Genomic DNA, 19,844 nt, shown 5'->3' on the forward strand with positions numbered 1-19,844 from the left:
GCTCAGTCCCACAATGGTGGGAAGGTTTTGCTTTAACATCTGTGTGAGAATGTGGCACCGAAGCTTCTCTCTGGACTGCATAACCACAATGAGCATTCAATACGCGCCATGCAATCTTTACACGCTGCATGAGGCTAACGATGACCGTTTTCCATTTCAAAAACTACACACTATCTAGTAATCGAACAATACCTCGATGCTATCGTACACTTTGATTTTGGGGGCTGCTATCCCCGAAGCCCAGAGAGAAGTGTGTGTACTTAACCCCTCCGTGGCCTGGAGACTGTGACAGAGAAACCCTAAGGGGCAGAGACACTGACATGTCACTGTAAATCAAACCCTGCATGAATCATTATTGATTATCAGCCAGTAGAGCACTGGATTTGGGATAAAGTTTAAAGAAAGAGCTTTTTTTTTTTTCTCTTTGAATCTATTAGAAACTAGTTACTGAGGGCCTTTGGGGGCTGCCACACTCCTTCTTAATTTGTTCTAAGCTACGTGGGGCTGCCTGACGCGGGCCCATCATCTAGAGTAGCAAAATAGGCCACTGGCCTGAAATGAAGAGCCTAAAATATGGAAATTACATAAAGATAAATCGCTAAGGTATTTTACGGTCTCTCTGGAACTGAGTTCCACAAAAAGACACCAAAATCAAGTTCTTTTCAAGTACACAGAAGATGTAGTTTTTTTTGGGGGGGTAGAGGTGGGGGAATCATCCTGCCCCGCAAATCACAATGTTAAAATGAGCCTAGAAACAGCTTTGACTGAGAGGTTGGCTAGATGTCAGACACTGGCTAGCCAGGGAGGCCAACTCGACCGAGGTTAGCAGCCTTCCTTCATTCCACGTCATTTCTCAAGGGAACTCAAGAATTCCTGGTGGGGCAACGGGAACGCCTCAGTCCCCAGCGCATGGGAGGCCAACACCCACAAGCCACTCAAAAAATTCCACCCTACTTTGAGCTACATTGAAAAATATGAATCAGAGATGAGTGTGTCAGTAAATAGCTATGTGAACAATCTCTAACCTTCCCCAGTAATTTCTTTCCCGTCAGCCTCGATAAACAAGAGATGATCAACAGTATGTCCAAATGGAAACAAATTTTCCCCGGCTTCTGGATTTGACCACAAACAGACTACGACAGAGTATCGTTTTGCTCAGCTACCAAATATCTGTTCCCTTTCCATTACTCATCAAAACGAGGAGAAGACACATACTGTCAGTGAAGCCTTTAAACCAATCAAATAGGAAGCTTGTCTCGAACGTGTCTGCAAAACTGAGGGATATTCCCCTTGCTATTCTTTCTTAGGGCAGAGCCTAAACAAACAAAAATATACTCTTTTAAAACTGATAAAAAAACAGATACTACATTTGATCTTAGCCAAAAGGCCAAAAAGCAATTTTAAAAAATACATTTTCTCACTGTCAAATTTCTGGTAGAGAAAAAGCCACTTTCCAGGTTAAAAAAAAGAAAAAATTACAACTAGTGATCTGAAGGGTCAAGGTCTATAGTGACATTTTTAAAAACTCCCTGATATTCTTTTAAATGAATTCAAAGAGGACTACACAAACACGTTTGCACGGGTCACTATCTAATAAGTGTGAGCGGGCCTGTGTGTATTTCCTAGGAGCACGGTCGAATTCAGACCCTCAGTGAAAGAGGATGTACACCACAACCCTCCTCGGGCTTCAGTACCAACTCCACCTGCAATACGTAAACAAAAGGCCACACAGAGACAGAGCCGTTAAAGGGGCGCTGAGGAGACTTTTCCCGTCTGCTTACTCAGAACTCCACATTGCAAGGAAATCGTCTCCCTGCTCGGGAGAAGACAGCCCAATTCACTTGCCTTCTTTCCCTCCCTTACGTTCTCTGTGGTAAGTTTCCGCTCTCCCCGAGACCTCGGCAAGATCTAGGCACTGCTTACTATGCTAAATGCATTATTGCTGCGTTAGGTCGTTACACATTCATTCGTGTACGATACATCCATTGCTGTGGTTCCAGACGACGCTAGCGTGCTTCCTATAAAACAGGCACAAAGAAACGCCAACACGCTCCGGGTCCACGTGCCAGATTCTCCCCCCCCCACCCCACGCTTAACCACCGCGCGCCCCAACTCCTATCTGCACTTACTCTTCAAAATTCAGGCTCATGCCGGCTTCAAGAGTGTCAATTCTATGATGACTTTTCAGCAGACCATCGAGGCATTTCAAAAATTATTGTTGTAAATATATAAAATAGAAACAACATATTGCCCTGCAAATGCTCCGTCTCCTTGTTTTTACTTAATCATTCCAACATGAATATCCTGCCACCAGAAAAAGCTTGTTTCAGAACCGAGGCGCGCGCACACACACACACACAAAGCTTTTCTGGCCCCCCTTTTCATGTGGTTACTTATAAGTTATTGATCTGTGGTGGTTTCTCTCTCGCTCTACCTCCTGGAGGGAGACACTTCATTATGCTCACCCGAACGACCGTCATTCCTACCCCCCCCCCCCGGCCTAAGTCACACGCGCCATGCCTCGTATGTTCATCTATTTTATATGTAATAAAAATTGGCAGTATATTGAACATTTCCACAACTGTGACAAAGTAAAAGAGGCATATTAGATAGAATACACGAAAAGTCTGCAGAAACAAATGTTACTCTAATTACTGAGTCTCTTATGGCTCCTTCCCCCTAAAATATATAAGAAAGCCATACTTTCCTTCTAGGGTTTAAAATCAGAGCGATATCCTTTCTGTGGTGAAATTTCTGCTGTTGTTAGAGCAGCTATTTCCATAACGGAAATGTATATATAATGACTTCACTGTGAACAGTAAAAAACATCTTTTGTTAGAAGTGCATTGTACATTGATTCGGGCTGGTTGGGTTGAACAAGGCTTTTAAAGTGCTCAGTCTAAAAATAGGTCTATCGGCAAAAAATGTAGAGACACTTTTTGCTAAGTGTCCCCTGGCTTACAAATAGCTTTTAAAAACAATTTAGATGATTTGGCTGAAGGGTTCAGATGGACCTATCGACCCACAGGCTGTGATCTTCTGTATGACAGATTAAGCTACCAAATTAGTAACACAGTCCAGGTCAAGTTTATCGGCATAAGAGAGTTCTTGAAAAACATAAGTGTTCTGCAGAGATCCTTTTTTTCTTTTCTTTTTTTACGCAGTGGGGTTGTGGAAGGATGAGCAGAGGGGTAGGAGGACACCAGGACAAAAAACCAAAGTTGCAGAGTAACACCGGGCCAGAGGAAACGCAGTTGAAGCGACGGCCCCTTTAGCACTGCACCCTTCATCATGAGAGGCGACACACATTTTCATATGCCTTGATGGGGACAAACCAGTGACTTTCACGGAAGCAACACCCATGTAAGAATCATCCCCGAGCACACACCACACGCTCCACTCTCCCATTTTTACGACATACTTCAGAAGTATTTACACACCAAAATCCTGGGCTTTTAAAAAGAACTGCACGTTACTTGTAAACACTAATATTGAATTCAATGATCCCTCTGGTGGGGGCTGGGGGGGGGGGGGAAGATGCCATTCCTAACTAGCTTAGGCTAAAACAACAAGTCATTGGTCACTAGGTAGCAAAGGAGGGTGGGAGGAGGTGGTGCGACAACCTTTGTCTCTCGTCCCTAGCAAGGGACACTGCGAGGGAACTGCAGACAGCTCCGTGAATCCACATTTGCCTAATGACTGAAATAAAACACGCTTTATACATCCATCAATACATCAGCCTGCAAAGGCAAGCCGGGCAGCCGGTTACTAGACAAAATTAATATGCAGAAGCACCACCTCCTCCTAGGAGCCTCTGTGCCTGGGCAGGACCAGGAAATCTGAATGGAGAGTTCCAGGAAGGTGCCAGCGATGCCCCCCGTGAGACATGACATGCAATTTACCGGCAGGAGAGAATGCCCTGCAAAGGAGCCGGGGGAGGGGAGCAGCCAGCCCGCAGGAGCTCCTGGGAGTGTGAGGCCGACTCTCACCTCGGGACCAGGGAAGAGCAGGCAGGCAGGCAGCCGGGCTAGGTCCCCGCTGCCCTGGTGCGTACCCAGCTGGAGCTCAGGGGTGACCCGCAGCCCCGAGCCTGCCCGCCCCGGGAAGCGAGCGGAGGCTGCTCCACTACTTACCCTGTCCGCCTTCCTAATAGATGCTAATGGCTCCGTTAGATGGGGAGAAACCGCTTTCTTCTTGTCATATGGAAATTCCAAGTTAAAAAGAAATCCCAGAACATCAGCAGGCTCCCTAGGGCAGCAGACAGGAGGCACACTCCTCCCCCCTGCCTCCTGCACGCTTGCTTGTAGCCAGCCCCCAACTTATGGCAGCGAGGGCCGAAAATCAATCCGGAGCCGGAGCAATCGGGTGAGCAGGCAGACAAAGACTTCACCCCGGGCAGAGCCCGAGCCTGGCTTCGCTCGGAAAGCCATGACCCGTAAGTGCCATTACAGAAAGGGGGTCCTACGGGCTGCTCTTCTCCAGAGGATTCCTTTAGGACACCCTAAAATACTTGAGTCCCACACTGTCCCAGAGGCTGTTCCATGATAGAGGGACAATCATGGGACAGAGGTCTTCAAAAAATCAGTCCCTACCTCCTTTGTGCCAGACCAGAAAGCACCTGGCAGGGTCCTGGCCCCAGACCCTTTCCTGACACGCTCACCCTACCTGCCTCCAGCCTCCCTCGGTCTTGCACCAGAACAGCTCCTGGGGTTTGGGAAGGAAGACAGGAAGGAGAGGAGGGGAGTACGGTTGGTAGGAAGAAAGGAGGGAGAGAAGGAGAGAGGGAAGGAAGGAAAAAGGGAAGGAAGGAGGGCAAGAAGGAAGGGAGGAAGGGAGGGAAGGGAGAGAGGAAGGGAGGAAGGGAGAGAGGAAGGGAGGAAGGGAGGGAAGGGAGAGAGGAAGAGAGGAAGGGAGGAAGGGAGGAAGGGAGGAAGGGAGGAAGGAGTGAGTGAGTGAATGAATGAATGAATTTGATTTAATCCATTCACAGATGCCATGGTTATAATCAATCAAATATCAGTGCTTTTTGTTTCAAGACAAACTGCATCACTAAATGGGCGAACATTTCTCTTAAAAAGTCTCAGGTCAGGAGATTCGGCCTGAAGGCTCTGAGCAGGAGAAACCCACAGCAACGCCAATGCCGCAGTGCCACGCGGTGGCCAGGCCTCTGTGATTTGTCACCCTGGAGAGGCGGCGGGGCCGGCCATGTTGGTGACTGAAGCAACCCATGCCACAGATCCAGCTAGGAGTTGCTGGGCGAGGATGCAGTCTGACTCAGTGAAGAATGCCCTCATTTTGAAACCTAATGAATAAATCTGTGCAGACAGCCCCGGGTGGGGGGGACTAGTCAGTAGACGTTCCGCTTTCTTGATATTCAGGATTCTCCACACTTGTGGGGGCCACCACCTAATCCGCTGGCCTGTTTCTTCACCGTGCCTTCCACTTCCGGGTGCAGAAAACTGTTTGTGAAGGGGCCTCAGTCGTTAATAGGTAATTGTGTTAAACATGCCTGTTGTGCATTTTAATTATTTTAATTAAGTTACCTCTTTCTATTCCTTAGTCTTTATCCATAACCATAGATCTTTCTTCGGAAGTAATAAGATTCCATTAGCACAATGACTACTTTTCAATATATCAGATGGGCCTTCTTACCATGACTCTCAATCAACGAAAATTAATGATACAATAACTACAGATGTTGCAAACGGAAGGCCCAAGTAAGAGGAAAAACCAGGAATGCCACTAGGACTCGAGAGCTGTTGTTCTAATTCCTCCCTGCTTTGCACATCTCCACCCAGGGGCACCACCCGGGCGGACAGGGTAGAATGTGACCAAGTTTCAGAATACCAGATCCTTGCACAGAGATTCCCAGGCCTTACAACAGCCAGTGCTTCCTCCTCTTCGTCTTCTGTTTTAAATTGGCTTTGAATGAGCAGCTGCAAAAAAGTTCAACTAGCTGTTCACCACTTTGGGGTCTGCCTTCTGAGAAATGTAATCTTCATGGGCAATCCGGAGCCCCACAAATTCCAGTCAACTAGGGGCAGGACGGTTTTTAAAATAAATCAATACAGGGAAGCAATTGCACTTGGGCACGCATGTCCTGGTAGGTGTGGGTGGGGAGAGAGGAAGGTGTATTGAGATTTACCTTCCTCTATGCAGATGAAGAGCGGTTAACCGTTTTGTTTTGTTTTTTCCTTGGTTTCACGGGAGAATGAAAAATGTCATTAATTCTTTCAGGACAAATACAAGCAACTGGCTTTGCTGCTGTTTCTTCCCTCCCTCCCTCCCTCCCTCCCTCCCTCCCTCCCTCCCTCCCTCCCTCCCCTCTCTCTCTGCAGCATTAGAGAAAGGCAGCAGAAAGATTGTAGCAGCGATGGAATCACAAGGTCTGGCTATATTAGCAGAATCACAGACAGCACCAGGGTGATGTCTTAGCTCTCAGCTCTCTAATTATTTACCCAGATCAAGCCTGACTGCTGGAAAAATCAGCGCTCTCCAGGAGGTAACGGAGCTGAAAGGTTCTTTTCACTGAGAAATGATGGGCTGGTGGCTGGCATCCAGCCTGCCGGCCGGTGTGCCCTTGTGGGCAGTGTCACGAAATGACAGCCAGGACCACACCATTTCCCTCCTGCGTTCCCAGGAAAAGGACTGGTCAGTTTAAGAAAATTGGACAGGAAGAACCTATTGGTGGTCCAGACACCCACACAGATGGGGCACCTCGAAGACACTGTTATTAAAATTAATTTCGCAAAACGAGGAAAGGAGGCACCCTAAGACTGTCCCTATTTTATAGCTGGAGCGTCCCTCCAAAGTCCCTACATGCAGACAAAGCAGATTGCTTCATTGTTCCCACGTACGGGCGCCGTTTCCTCCTGCAGGTCTCCCGCGCACACACGGAATGTTCAGGCAACACTGACGTTCCAATTTGCTTGGGCTCTTAGAAAAACAGAAAGCCACCAGCACACTGCCAGCCTGCCCGCTCCCCCCCCCCCCCCCCCCCCCCCCCCGGGCAAGCTCTGGGTCACTCCCTGGATTCCACAGAAGGGGAGATTTAAACAATCCATTTAAATCAATCAATATCATTCATATTTGTCCACTTCTAAAAGCTCTGTTGGAAGCAATGCTTCATTCATTTAAATGCTTTCCGCTTTCTTATTTACTTCCTAGGACTGCAAAACTATTGTCAGACAAGATGCAGATTTTTCATGTGTTGGGCCCACGTGGGACAAGTCCCCTTCCGATTTCTTTATTCTTCACCACTCACAGACGAACATGGCTGCCGGCGGAGGGTCTGCCCTGACCGTGTGACCGTGAACGTGTGTGTCTGCTTGGTTCCTACTTTTCAAAAGGTGCAATGTCAGGATTCAGCCAACAAGCCTGAAACAGGTTCAGTGAGACAGTGTGTATTGAATATGTTTTGGCTGACATTTTGAATTTATGCTGTTTATTCTAACGTTAAAATCACTTTGCATTCTCCACGTACACAGGCACCTCTTAATTAGCAGCACATTCTGAGGATTCTTCCCCCAGCTTCCTCGTCAGGACTGGAATTCAAAATCTGCTGTGGTTGGTCAGCTGGCTGACTTTTAAAAACTAATTTCCCTTTTTAAAAAATCCCTCTTCTTTGGGGCAACTGACCTTTCACTTGAGCTTCCGAAAGTGGTGGACTTTTTATTCCTGCATTCACCATCGAACCAGGCAACTTCCATTGAGTTCAGTTGTGGTTTGTATCATATTCACCAAATTTCTATCATGAAATAGTGGCAGCCGTATTATAGCTTCTACATACAAGAGAAGGGTCACAATAAATTCGTTACTTAGGAAGTAACTAGGATGAGCTTGCTAAAGGTCAACATGAAGCGTCTTATTAGACACCACAGAAGTACGTCAACGAGGGCACAGAACAAAGGCGTGATAGAAGAGTTCATTGAAGAGGGTATAAATTTAACCAGGTAGGACAATGGGGGTCATCCTTATTTCCAGTATAAGAACCACTGCCCAACTGTCTGGTGGTGCCATTCTATAACTAGGGAACAATTCACCTTGGTAGGAAGGAAGAAAAAAGCCTCACATCTCATGTTAAATCGTTCCATAAGAAAAATAATAGAATAATTTATATTACATTATTATTCATTGGGAGACTGCCCATTAATGATAAACAATTCTCTCTTTCATACTGAAAATCATTTTTCAGTGGAGTGTAGAATTTCCCTACAACTCTGAAGCGGGAAAAAAAACCTCATTATTCTCACAGCTATCTCAAAGACTGTAGACTAGTTCGAATTTAGAATTTTTCTTCTTCTATAGAAAAATGTTTATTGCGGTGATTAGAATAAAATTTTTAAAAAGCCCTCTTAGGGCCCTGGCCGGTTGGCTCAGCGGTAGAGCGTCAGTCAGCCCAGTGTGTGGAAGTCCCAGGTTCAACTGCCAGCCAGGGCACACAGGAGAAGCACCCATCTGCTTCTCCACCCTTCCCCCTCTCCTTTCTCTCTCTCTCTCTCTTCCCCTCCCACAGCCAGTGCTCCATGGGAGCAGAGTTAGCCTGGGTGCTGAGGATGGCTCCATGGCCTCCACCTCAGGCACTAGAATGGCTCCGGTTGCAGTGGAGCAACGCCCCAGATGGGCAGAGCATCGCCCCTTGGTGGGCATGCCGGGTGGATCCCAGTTGGGTGCATGTGGGAGTCTGACTGACTCCCTGCTTCTCACTTCAGAAAAAAAATAAAATAAAAAAATAAACCCTCTTAGGATGTTGGGGCCATTTCTACTGCTCATAGGGTTTACAGCAGTTTAAACATTCTGAGCTCTTTGTCTCAGCTATAGCTGGCTCCGCTCAGACCGAAAGCACTGTTCTGTTCACCTGAGCAGGACAAGCTCTATTTTCCCTCTCATAGCGTGATAATGGTCCGTGAACTGAAATTTCCCTTTTTGGTTTTCACCCAACAGCACCAAATATAAAATTATCGGAGCATCAGTCCATAACCCTAAAATAAATGGACGAATGTGGGACCACCGCAGCCCAGGGAAGAGCTAGGTGATTCGCTTTATGGCCAAGTTATGAAAGCAAGGAGAGCCAGGGTGGTCACTGCACGGGGGGGAAGCCTGTGACCGTCCTAGGGGGCATCCCTGGAGGAATCTGAGCCACTCAGGACAGCTCACCTTACACTTTGTCCCCCAGCTTTCCTCCTGGTCTGGATTCCTTGGAAGTTCCCTCCCTTGACCTTGGTGCTAATCTTTATGGGCTGCGTACGACCCTCTTGTTTGCATGGGGGTGGTCTGGCTGGTTGACCACAAGTGCTTTGTGAGTCACTCGGGAGGGAACACGGGACAGCAATTATAAAAACCAACACAATCCTACAGAGTTACACGGGCAGAGTGGCCTGAACCATTAAAGCACCCATGTTTCAAAGGAAAACACAGGAGACCCCAAACGGGGTTTGCATTTAGACAGCCTTGACGCTGCGGCAACGCCCGGGCACGGGGTGCTAGTGAGCAGTTCTGTTTTGCAGAAGAGGCAAAAGGGCAGCAGTGAGGTGACGCAGCAGCGAGGTGACGCAGCAGCGAGGTGACGCAGCAGCGAGGTGACGCAGCAAGCTCTCGTCCCAGACCGGGACCATGTCTCCTGACTTCAGGGTATTACCTGCTCAGAGTCTGAAGCTCTGAAGGCCCACCCAGTGGGGGGCATGCCACTGTCCCATGGTTCTTTCTGGGAAGCAAGGCCGGGGCCTTCGTGGGGCCTCTTGTTACTTCCCTCCATCTTCCAACCCCAAGCCCCATTCATCCCTGCCCCTAAAGGCCACGGCCGGTCCCGCTCTGCCGCACCGGCGGCACAAGGCTGCTGCCGTCTGAGAAGACATTTGAGACTCCTTCCCGTGAGTGCCGGTCCAGGTGACCCCGCTGCAGTGCCACCCTCTCCTGTGTGGACAGAACCGAGCTCAACTGTCTGACCCACATCAGCATCTAGAACCGGGGAGCTGTCACATGAGCGTGTGACCGGTCTCAGGCCGAGGAAAAGGTCAGAAACCACCTCGAATGAGCATTTTCTGAGTTCTTCAGTCTTTCTGCTTGGACTGTGTCTCGCCTTCTACCACCATCTTACAGTCTCTTTTTCGTGGCCCGGCTGGTCCAGCTGCCCCTAAGAACTCCATTCACCCCACCTGTCATCAGTGAAGCGCTCACCTCAGAGCCCTGGGCCGCGAACACGGGCAAAGGCCAGACCCGTGGGAGGAGACTTTGATCCTGCTGTTCCTCCCACTTCCACGGCTGTTGGTGTTCCCCACACCATCCGGGCTCTGTCTGGAAACGGACAGCTTCTGACCTTGTTGTCAGACCCCAAGATCTCCTGACGGGGTGAGTCGTTATCCCGGTTACCCACGAACCTGAGCAGCTCTTTCCTGGACAGACTCAGGCAGTTCCTGAGTCTCCAGGTACAAAACTGTTCTCCTGGTTTAACAGACCTCGCCTTGGCTCTGACCCAGAGACGAAGCGACTGGATCATGTTAAGATGCTTAGGGCTCGAGCACGTGCTTCTTGCTGGTGGGCTGACTCTGCTCAGGCCTGGCTGACAGACCAGGAGTGGAGAACCAGGACAGCCCCTAGCTTCTCTGAGCCTCGGTTTCCTCGTCAGTCAGACGGGAAGTGCACGGCCGACCTCACCGAGTTCAGGCAGAGACGACCTGAGACGATGTGCGCGAAAGCTGGTAGCCAGTGTTCCCAGCGACTCTCCGGGCATCCTCTGTCCCGTGCTCAGTATTCCCACAGTCACCATCTTTCTCCCGGTGTGAGGAGCACCGCCCTGCCCAGCGCCCCAGAAGCACATGCACCACCTGGCCTGGGGAGCCCCCGGCCACTGTCAGAGTCAGAGAGGGCAGGTGGGGCAGAGTGTGGGGGCTTCTTCCTCCACCTGCCTGGCCCGGCCGTTACCTCCAGCGGGTCCTCCTGGCTTCTCAGCAGACGGGTCCCAGACATTTCTGTGTTTGGAGCCTCCTGGGCTTATCTCTCTGCCCACCTGCGAGCAATGACCGGAAGGCCACGCTGGCTGCTGGGATACAGGAGCGAGCGACACAGACACAGTCCCGTCCTCGCGGCCCTCACCGGCGAACAGGGGCGAGAGGAGCGAAGGCGACACACTGGGACTGCGGGCGCCGTGAGGACAGAGGGAGCCAGCACATGGCGGGGAGGGGTTGTGAGGCCCAGCGTGCTCAGATCTGTGCTTCAGAAGCCCACCTGGATGCTCGCTCTCCGGCTGGGGACCAGGGATAGGGGCTGGAGACAGGCAGGCCAGAGGCAGACGGAAGCCAGGCTCGGGGCCCGAGGAGGGAGGTGGTAGCTCAGGGGTCCCCAAACTTTTTACACAGGGGGCCAGTTCACTGTCCCTCAGACCGTTGGAGGGCCGGACTATAAAAAAAACTATGAACAAATCCCTATGCATACTGCACATATCTTATTTTAAAGTAAAAAAAAAAAAAAGGAACAAATACAATATTTAAAATAAAGAACAAGTAAATTTAAATCAACAAACTGACCAGTATTTCAATGGGAACTATGCTCCTCTCACTGACCACCAATGAAAGAGGTGCCCCTTCTGGAAGTGCGGCGGGGCCGGATAAATGGCCTCAGGGGGCCGCATGTGGCCCACAGGCCGTAGTTTGGGGACCCCTGTGGTAGCTGTTGCTTGGGTGGCGACTCTGGAGACGGGGTGGGTGTGGGCGTGAGGGGGACAAAGGGACCAGGGATGGCAGCAGGGTTGGCCTGGGTGGCCGGCTCGCTGGGGCGCCCTGAAATGTACCCACATCCTGGAAACATGTGAGTAGGGAGGGTTGGGTGGGGTCCCCACACTGCACCCTTATTGTACACAATGTCCTGAAGCCCGGGGCCACCATCTGATGTCTGTCCCCCGCAGGGTACTGGGACGTGGTGGATGTGCCCCATGAGAAACCCGACTCGGCCCCCAGCCACCAGCTGGCCTACCGCTGACTGTGCCGCCGGAGGAAGCCCTAGTTTGGGATCTCGAGAGCAGCTGTCTTAAATGGGACAAGAGCCTTTCAAAAACCCAGGGATGTCCACGATGTCAGGGGGACGGACACTCCCCATCACCTTGCCTTGCCTCTGCTACAGGAAGTCCAAGGCAAGAGCAATGAATCAGAGGAACACGCAGAGAACGGAGCTGCTCTCACAGGGACAGTCCAGCTTCCAGAACCGGGCTGGTTCAGGACTGAATCTCATTTACCAGGAAGCAACAGCACGCTGAGAGAAAGCAGACAGAAGACAGCTCGGACCCCGTATGGAACTCGGCGCGGCGTCAGTACGATGAATGATAAAGCACCCACACTCCCTGCACCCTACGAGATAGCCAGCAGAACCTCCCCTGATTTTAGGTGGGCGCCTCACTAGCGCGGTCAACCGTCTCTGCCTGCATAACACCTGGGTTACCACTGCTTCTCGTCTGGGGGAAACCACCCCAGCCACCTGTTAGGAACAGCCCTTTCCAGAAAGCAGACTTCTCATGGCTAACACACTGGGCACTGGCTAGGTGGCGGGCACGTTACTCAGGGTGCCACATGAATGCAGTCATTCAATCCTTGAAACCACTCTTTGAGGTATGCCCCTGATTTACAGATTCAGAAACTGATGCACAGAGAGGTTAAGCAACTTGCTTGAAGGCACGCAGCAGAGAGCAAGTGATTTGGCCAGGATGGGAAGCCAGGCCGTGTGAATCCAAGCCTGCGCCCCATCACTCTCCTGGGTAGGCGGGGAGCGCGGCCCTGTGTGGGGGTATCACCCCTGCTGTCTCTCTTCTCCCCTGCCCCTGAAGCCTGTGCCTGTCCACCTTGGTCTTCCTTCTCGCCTATGTGGGTACCCACCCAGGGGCATCGGGGATGACCAGTCCTATGTGACCTTGAGCTTGGACCCATTCCCCATTCTCTCAGCATTTCTCCAGCTAAGGCTTAGCTTGCCCCGAAACAAACATCTGATTACTAACTGGGATAAAAAAAAATTAAAAAAAAAATTCAGGGCAGATACACCACAGAAGCTAATACCCGGAGTGATTGCGTGTGGTTACATATTTTCCAAAGACAGAAATCTAATACTCAAACAAAATATAATTCTGAAAGTCTTTGGAAGAACTTCAAAAAATGATCTGCAGAGGCAGACATAAATCATGTGTAAGGAACTTTTTTCTTCTAACAGGACTAAAACCCTAAGGGGGAAAAAAAACATTGAAGAAATGACTCACTGGTGTGTTCAGAGGCGAGGGACAGTGGGCCTCGGGAGCCACATGGGGGGATTACAGGGGCTTAAGGCCTTGCTGGGAGCAGGAGGCCGTGGGATGTACCCCCTGCAGCACATCCGAGCTGACCTGTCCCTTCTTTGTATTCCCAGCTCACAGCTGGGGAGGTGGTGACCAGGGACCGGAGCACCTGAGCACGCTGGGCCTAGGCAGAGGCAGCTCAGAGTTCAGGCTTGGGAGAGGCAGGACCTCAACATGGCCTACCTCCACCTCTTCTGGCTGTGTAAGCTTGAGTCACTTGCCTACCCTCTCTGAGCCAATTTCTTTACTTACAAACAGTGATTAACAAGTACCTACTCCATGAGTGCGTGCAAACACCCGCAGCCTCTCGTGCTAAGGAACCTCTACGAAGCGCTAGCCAACAAGGCGACAATACTAACTGTGGGAGTGCAAACTCTCTTCGTGTCACAAACCATGCTGTTCAGGGACCAGGTGGTCAGATCGAGTCCAGACCCGAGGGACGGAAGGCACACACTGGGTCGTTACCAGTTCAGATGATGTCTCTAGAGCTGGAGTCAACTAACTACAGGGCGTGGTCCTGGATGTCTGGGCCCTGGCCCCCAGGACAGAGCAGGCCCGACTTGGTGGGTGGTGGGGATGGGGGCTTACAGGTTGAGGGGCAGATGGGACCAGGTTCTCCGGATCCCCCTCTATCTCTAAAACTCTGCTAGGACTCCGAGAAGACAACTCCTTCCAGCCAACCCGTGCGTGTGAAAAGTCCAGGGGGTGAGAGTGGTACCCCTCCCTAGCTGATGGAACGTTCACACCAACAACCAGTTACAAACAACCAACATCCTCCCACCCGGGGCTCCAGTTTCCCAGGCTGACCTTAACTCATTAACCGACCCGAGCTTCCCAGATCTGCGTGAGCGTGGAGAACGGCTCCCCGCTGCCCACACGGGCTGCTGCGCCGTTCTGCAGAGGGCTCTGGGGCCGGCGGGGCCTGTGTCACAGGGCCAAATCCACAGGCAGCTTCCCTGCCTCCCCCAGCCCACGGCCTCCAGGACAATGGCCCCACCAGCATGCGCTCTTCCGCCCACTCGGAGAACCCTGACCAGATCCCAGGCTACCCGCCCAGGCCACCGCGCTGCCTGGGGGACAATGAACTCTCTCAGTGTGCTTTAAATGGAAAGACCTTTAAGCCTTTCTTAAAGCAGTGCTGCCTGACCACTCTCAAGTACAGTGACTCCTACATAGAAAGGCACAAATGGTGTAATGCGGGCGGCGGGGCCGTTCTTGCGCATAAAGGGACTTCTGTGTGGGCTTGTTGTGAATTGTCCTTTTCCAGGGCCCTGTCAGCGCAGGGACTGACAGCGGAGGGGAGAAGGTGCCGCCCCGTTCGGAGGGGACGTGCACGCTCTGGGGCCACCAGGGCCGTCCACCCCCTTTCAGGCTGCATACAGCCCGCGGGTGGCTGAGGGGAGGGCGGGGAGTGGCCTGTCCCCGTGGGCCCCTGGTACTGGGTGGGGGCTCTGCAGCAGGGCGGAGACCCGAGTGGGGTGAGAGGCGAGCCACGCTCTTTCTCCCAAATGTTGCAGAAGGGACTCCTGGTTGAGGGCCAGGTATGCAGTGTGCTGCTGCCCATTCCCAGGGTCACAGTCCACTGGGGCTCTGTGGCCACTTCCCCTCTGAGATGACCCTGCCTGCGGCTGTCTGTGTGTCAACTACCATCTACAGAAGGCGGAGACAGTGCCCACCCCAGCCTGGTGGGGGTGAGCCACGGGGAGGCCCTCTCCTAATTCTGGCAGGTGGTGTGGCGGAGCAGGCCCTGCAGCTCCAGTGTGGTGGCCCTGAGAGGGGAACGTTCCCAGACAGAGGCAGAGTGAGGACGGCGCCCACCGACGGCCCCCTCGGGGGTCTGCAGTGTCCAGCTGACCAGCTGCTCCGCGTGGCCCTAAACGACCCCATCGAGGGGTCTGTGCAGGGCAGGCCAGGCAGGCCCCTGCTCTCTCCTCCTCCCGCTCCATCCCTACCCTCCACCGACATACTTGACATGCTTGCAGTTCCTCGAATAAGCTGCCCTGTCACCCTCCCTCCGCCTCTGCTGCCGCCTTCCTCCTCCTCCTCCTCCTCCTCCTCCTCCCCCGAGATTGAGCTCCACAAGTTAGGGAGACCCTCAGCACCCCGGATGAGGGCCTCCCGGCCCCGCCCCCCACGGGAAGGGCAGGGCAGTTTCACAGACACCGAGGGACACGCCCAGCAGGATCCAGAAAGCGGGGCGTGGAAAGGTCAGTGCTGAGACACAGGCCTGGGGGTCACCTGCTCGGCGGACAGAATGGAAGTGATGAGCCTGCACAGGAGGCCGGAAGAGGGCACGAGACGGAGGGTGAGGAAACCCAGCACCACGCCGAGGGGGCTGACGCAGAGCGGATGACTGAGCAGGAACACAAGCTAAGGGGGCGGACATCCCGGCCACGGTGTCCTTGCACATCCTAGACTCCTCAGGGGACAGAGCCGCATGCGGGCTGCATCAGACACACCCCGGGGGCTTCAGATCCATCCGCATCCAAGCGCCCCCTCCACCCCCACCCCCAGGGGTTCTGATGCAGCTCTATGGCATGTCTGTAAAACCCCCTCACTATGAAGACGGGATTAAGAGAACTAGAAGAAATGTTCTAATTCTGCACAGGAGGAGTAAGGCCCAGGAATCTGTTTGCTAATATATTTTTTTTCTAAAGAATCCCCTCGGTGATTCTGTGGTAGGTCAGTGTACAGGATCCTGGGTCCAGGGGTCGGGGAGACTGGGTGTAGCTTCCGAAGGACAGGACTGCCACACTCAGGGCATCACCCCCACAGGTCAAAGCCTCCAGTGTGTGCCAGGCAGCTGGGTCACCCAAGGCAGAGGGCACGGTCACAGCAAAGGGCACCCTTTATCCCCTTTCCCTCCCCACACACCTGTCTGCAAAGTCTCAGGACGGCAGCAGATGAAGAAACCAAGGCTCACCAGGAATAAGGCCACTCTCCCAAAGAGTGTGTCCCAGAACCGGCTCTGAAAACATCACGGTCAACCCAGTTAGAAGACCCTCCACATTTACGGAGAAAGCTTTTTTAGCCGGTTTTACTCGCAGGTCCGTCTAGGGGATGAATGAGTTATCACAACTTCTTAATTGGTCTTGTCTTGACGAGACGGTCTGGCCTTATTCTTTAATCACATTCAGGATAAAATTCTTTCAGGCACCAGGGTCCAGATGTTAATCGGATGGGAATGCCCTAACCATGCAGAACAGGATGGGAGGCCAAGCAGAAGGGAGTAGTAGAAAGATCTCCGGCAGGGCAACCCAGACTTCCATCCCGAACCCCTCAGCCCAAAGCCGGAGTTCTCTCTCCAAGCACCTCAGATGTACGCTCAAGGCCAAACAGACCAGCCAAGACCCAGCGCGGTTCCGGAACAATGGAGACTGCCCAGTTGGGTCTCAGGGCAACAACCACAGTCAAACTCACAGAAGCCGAGAACAGAATGGTGGCTGCCAGGGGCGGGGGTGGGGGGGGGGCTGGAGAGCTCAAATCAAAGGGTATAAAATTTCAGTTCTGCGAGATGAGCGTGTCCTGGAACTCTGGTGTATGACGTTGCACCTATGTGTGACAACACTGCATTGTACACTCAAAAACCTGTTAAGCCCTGGCTGGTTGGCTCAGCGTCGGCCTGGCGTGCGGGGGACCCGGGTTCGATTCCCGGCCAGGGCACATAGGAGAAGCGCCCATTTGCTTCTCCACCCCCCCTTCCTCTCTGTCTCTCTCTTCCCCTCCCGCAGCCAAGGCTCCATTGGAGCAAAGATGGCCCGGGCGCTGGGGATGGCTCCTTAGCCTCTGCCCCAGGCGCTAGAATGGCTCTGGTCGTGGCAGAGCGATGCCCCGGAGGGGCAGAGCGATGCCCCAGAGAGGCAGAGCGTCGCCCCTGGTGGGCGTGCCGGGTGGATCCCGGTCGGGCGCATGCGGGAGTCTGTCTGACTGTCTCTCCCCATTTCCAGCTTCAGAAAAATACAAAAAAAAAACAAAACCTGTTAAGAGGGTAGATTTCATCTTAAGCGTTCTTGGATACACACACAGCAGTAACACTATTACGCGCTGTGCCCTGAATGGGAGGATTTGGTTCTACTTAAAAAATGCGCAGATGACAATCCAACAAACACAACCACGGCTTCCTGGGCAGCTGGGCTGAGCCCACCGCGCAGAGACAGCACCGTGGTCGGCCCTGACCGGCCTCCAGTTCCTGGAGTGAGCTCAGCCCTCTGCACACCTCGTCCACAAAGAGGACTCGATGGCAAACGCACCTCGCTTCCCCGACTGTCTGAGGTGACGCGGTCCAAGACGTAGCCACGAGTCACGTGCGCCTTTTTCAATTTAAATTTTAATTAAAATTAAAAGACGGACCCTGGCCGGTTGGCTCAGCGGTAGAGCGTCGGCCTGGCGTGCGGGGGACCCGGGTTCAATTCCCGGCCAGGGCACATAGGAGAGGCGCCCATTTGCTTCTCCACCCCCCCCCCTTCCTCTCTGTCTCTCTCTTCCCCTCCTGCAGCCAAGGCTCCATTGGAGCAAAGATGGCCCGGGCGCTGGGGATGGCTCCTTGGCCTCTGCCCCAGGCACTAGAGTGGCTCTGGTCGCGGCAAAGCGACGCCCCGGAGGGGCAGAGCATCGCCCCCTGGTGGGCAGAGCGTCGCCCCTGGTGGGCGTGCCGGGTGGATCCCGGTCGGGCGCATGCGGGAGTCTGTCTATCTCTCCCCGTTTCCAGCTTAAGAAAAATACAAAAAAAAAAATAAATAAATAAAAAAATAAAAATTAAAAGACGACTTTGGAAATTCAGTGTCTCGGTCAACCTAGCCACACTGCACGTGGCGCATGGCTCTGTGTTGGACAGTGAAGGCTCGGAACATTCCTGTCATCACAGGAAGACCCGCCAGGATGATGCCGCTCAAGCGGTCAGCTAAGGAATCTATGGTCAGCCTCATGTTTGGAACTGGAAAAATTAAGAATGTTTAGTCATCATGGCCACCAGCAGCGCCATCCCTGGACTATTACAAAAGAAACCCTGGAATTTGGCTGGTTTTCTTACATTTACTACCATCTGCAAAGAAACAACAACAGTTCTCATATCTATAAATGTTAACCTGATGCTGTTTTATTTAATTGTCAACTGAAGCCCTTGCTTTAGAGAGCATGGGCCTGCCTGCTCTAACCCAGCATCCCAGCTCCGCAGGGCCCTGAGACACATATACGGTAAGATTCATGAGTTCCGGAGTCAGAGCTCTGTCTGGGCTGCGAATGCACAGCCCCAAGTTATATATATACTTCCCCCGATGAGAGGAGAGTGGAAGAGTCTGACAATGTGGGTCTACGGTACATTTCCTATTTATAAGCCTTCTCTTGAACACTTATCCTTTACCCTCAGAAATAAAAGAGAAAAATGATTCTGAAGAACTCACGGTGAGGTACAGGTGTTTACAGGCGTATAGAAAGAGCCCAGCAATAAAAGGATGATTCTGAAGACGGTGTGGCCACCTCGCTCGAGGTTACCATTGGCCACGACACTGCGTTTTCAAAGTCGTTGGTTAGGGACTGAATTCATAAACTGGCACCCCCTCTCCTTGGCTGAGACGAAATCAAAGTCCATCCGACGATGGGTTTGTGTGACTCCACATGTCAGGGTGACGGCGGCACGGTCTGAGGGGCCAAGGCCACAGCAAGATGAAGACATTTAGCCTGAGAGCGGGACTACCTGGTGTCACCTGAGATTCTGATTTTTAAAATTGAGACTCTTGTTGCTTAAAGCCCTCCTCCACCTCCCTCTGGCCAATATACACACAACAAAAATAGAACCAGAAAACCCAACACTACTTACTCGTTTCCCTAATTTCGCCACAACCATGGGGGCTTGGCCTGTCAGGAAGGAAATACCTTTTGCTACCGCATGTATCTTAAAAACTAAGCTGGGGAAATAGCTAAGCCTGCCTTCTTTAATGTTATAGGACATGGGTCTAGTTCTCAATGTTGGGTTTCAAATCTAACTAGCATGGCTGTCTTGTTCGAAGTGGCACATGTACTCAACTACGAAGGAATACAATATAACAACATGCTAGCAATTAGTATAGTATATACTCATGTGATCTACACATATTAGTATGTCAACAAGTATAATATAAGAGGTCATCGGCTGGCTGTGACCCCCAGCTATTCTCTTCTTACATGGGTTCTTAAGAGACACGTGGAGGGTTTTTTGTTTTTGTTTTTTGTATTTTTCTGAAGCTGGAAACGGGGAGAGACAGTCAGACAGACTCCCGCATGCGCCTGACCGGGATCCACCCGGCACGCCCACCAGGGGCGACGCTCTGCCCACCAGGGGGCGATGCTCTGCCCATCCGGGGCGTCGCTCTGCCGCGACCAGAGCCAGTCTGGCGCCTGGGGCAGAGGCCAAGGAGCCATCCCCAGCGCCAGGGCCATCCCTGCTCCAATGGAGCCTTGGCTGCGGGAGGGGAAGAGAGAGACAGAGAGGAAGGAGGGGGGGTGGAGAAGCAAATGGGCGCTTCTCCTATGTGCCCTGGCCGGGAATCGAACCCGGGTC

At 52.1% G+C, this 19,844-nt stretch overlaps 1 pseudogene; it reads right to left on the minus strand.

Moving 5' to 3' along the window:
- Positions 1-1,276: 1,276 nt before the first annotated feature.
- LOC136382629 (U2 spliceosomal RNA) lies at positions 1,277-1,399 on the minus strand (annotated as a pseudogene).
- Between the last annotated feature and the right edge of the window lie 18,445 nt (positions 1,400-19,844).

The sequence above is a fragment of the Saccopteryx leptura genome, chromosome 10 (genome assembly GCF_036850995.1).
Source record: "Saccopteryx leptura isolate mSacLep1 chromosome 10, mSacLep1_pri_phased_curated, whole genome shotgun sequence".
NCBI classification, from domain to species: domain Eukaryota; kingdom Metazoa; phylum Chordata; class Mammalia; order Chiroptera; family Emballonuridae; genus Saccopteryx; species Saccopteryx leptura.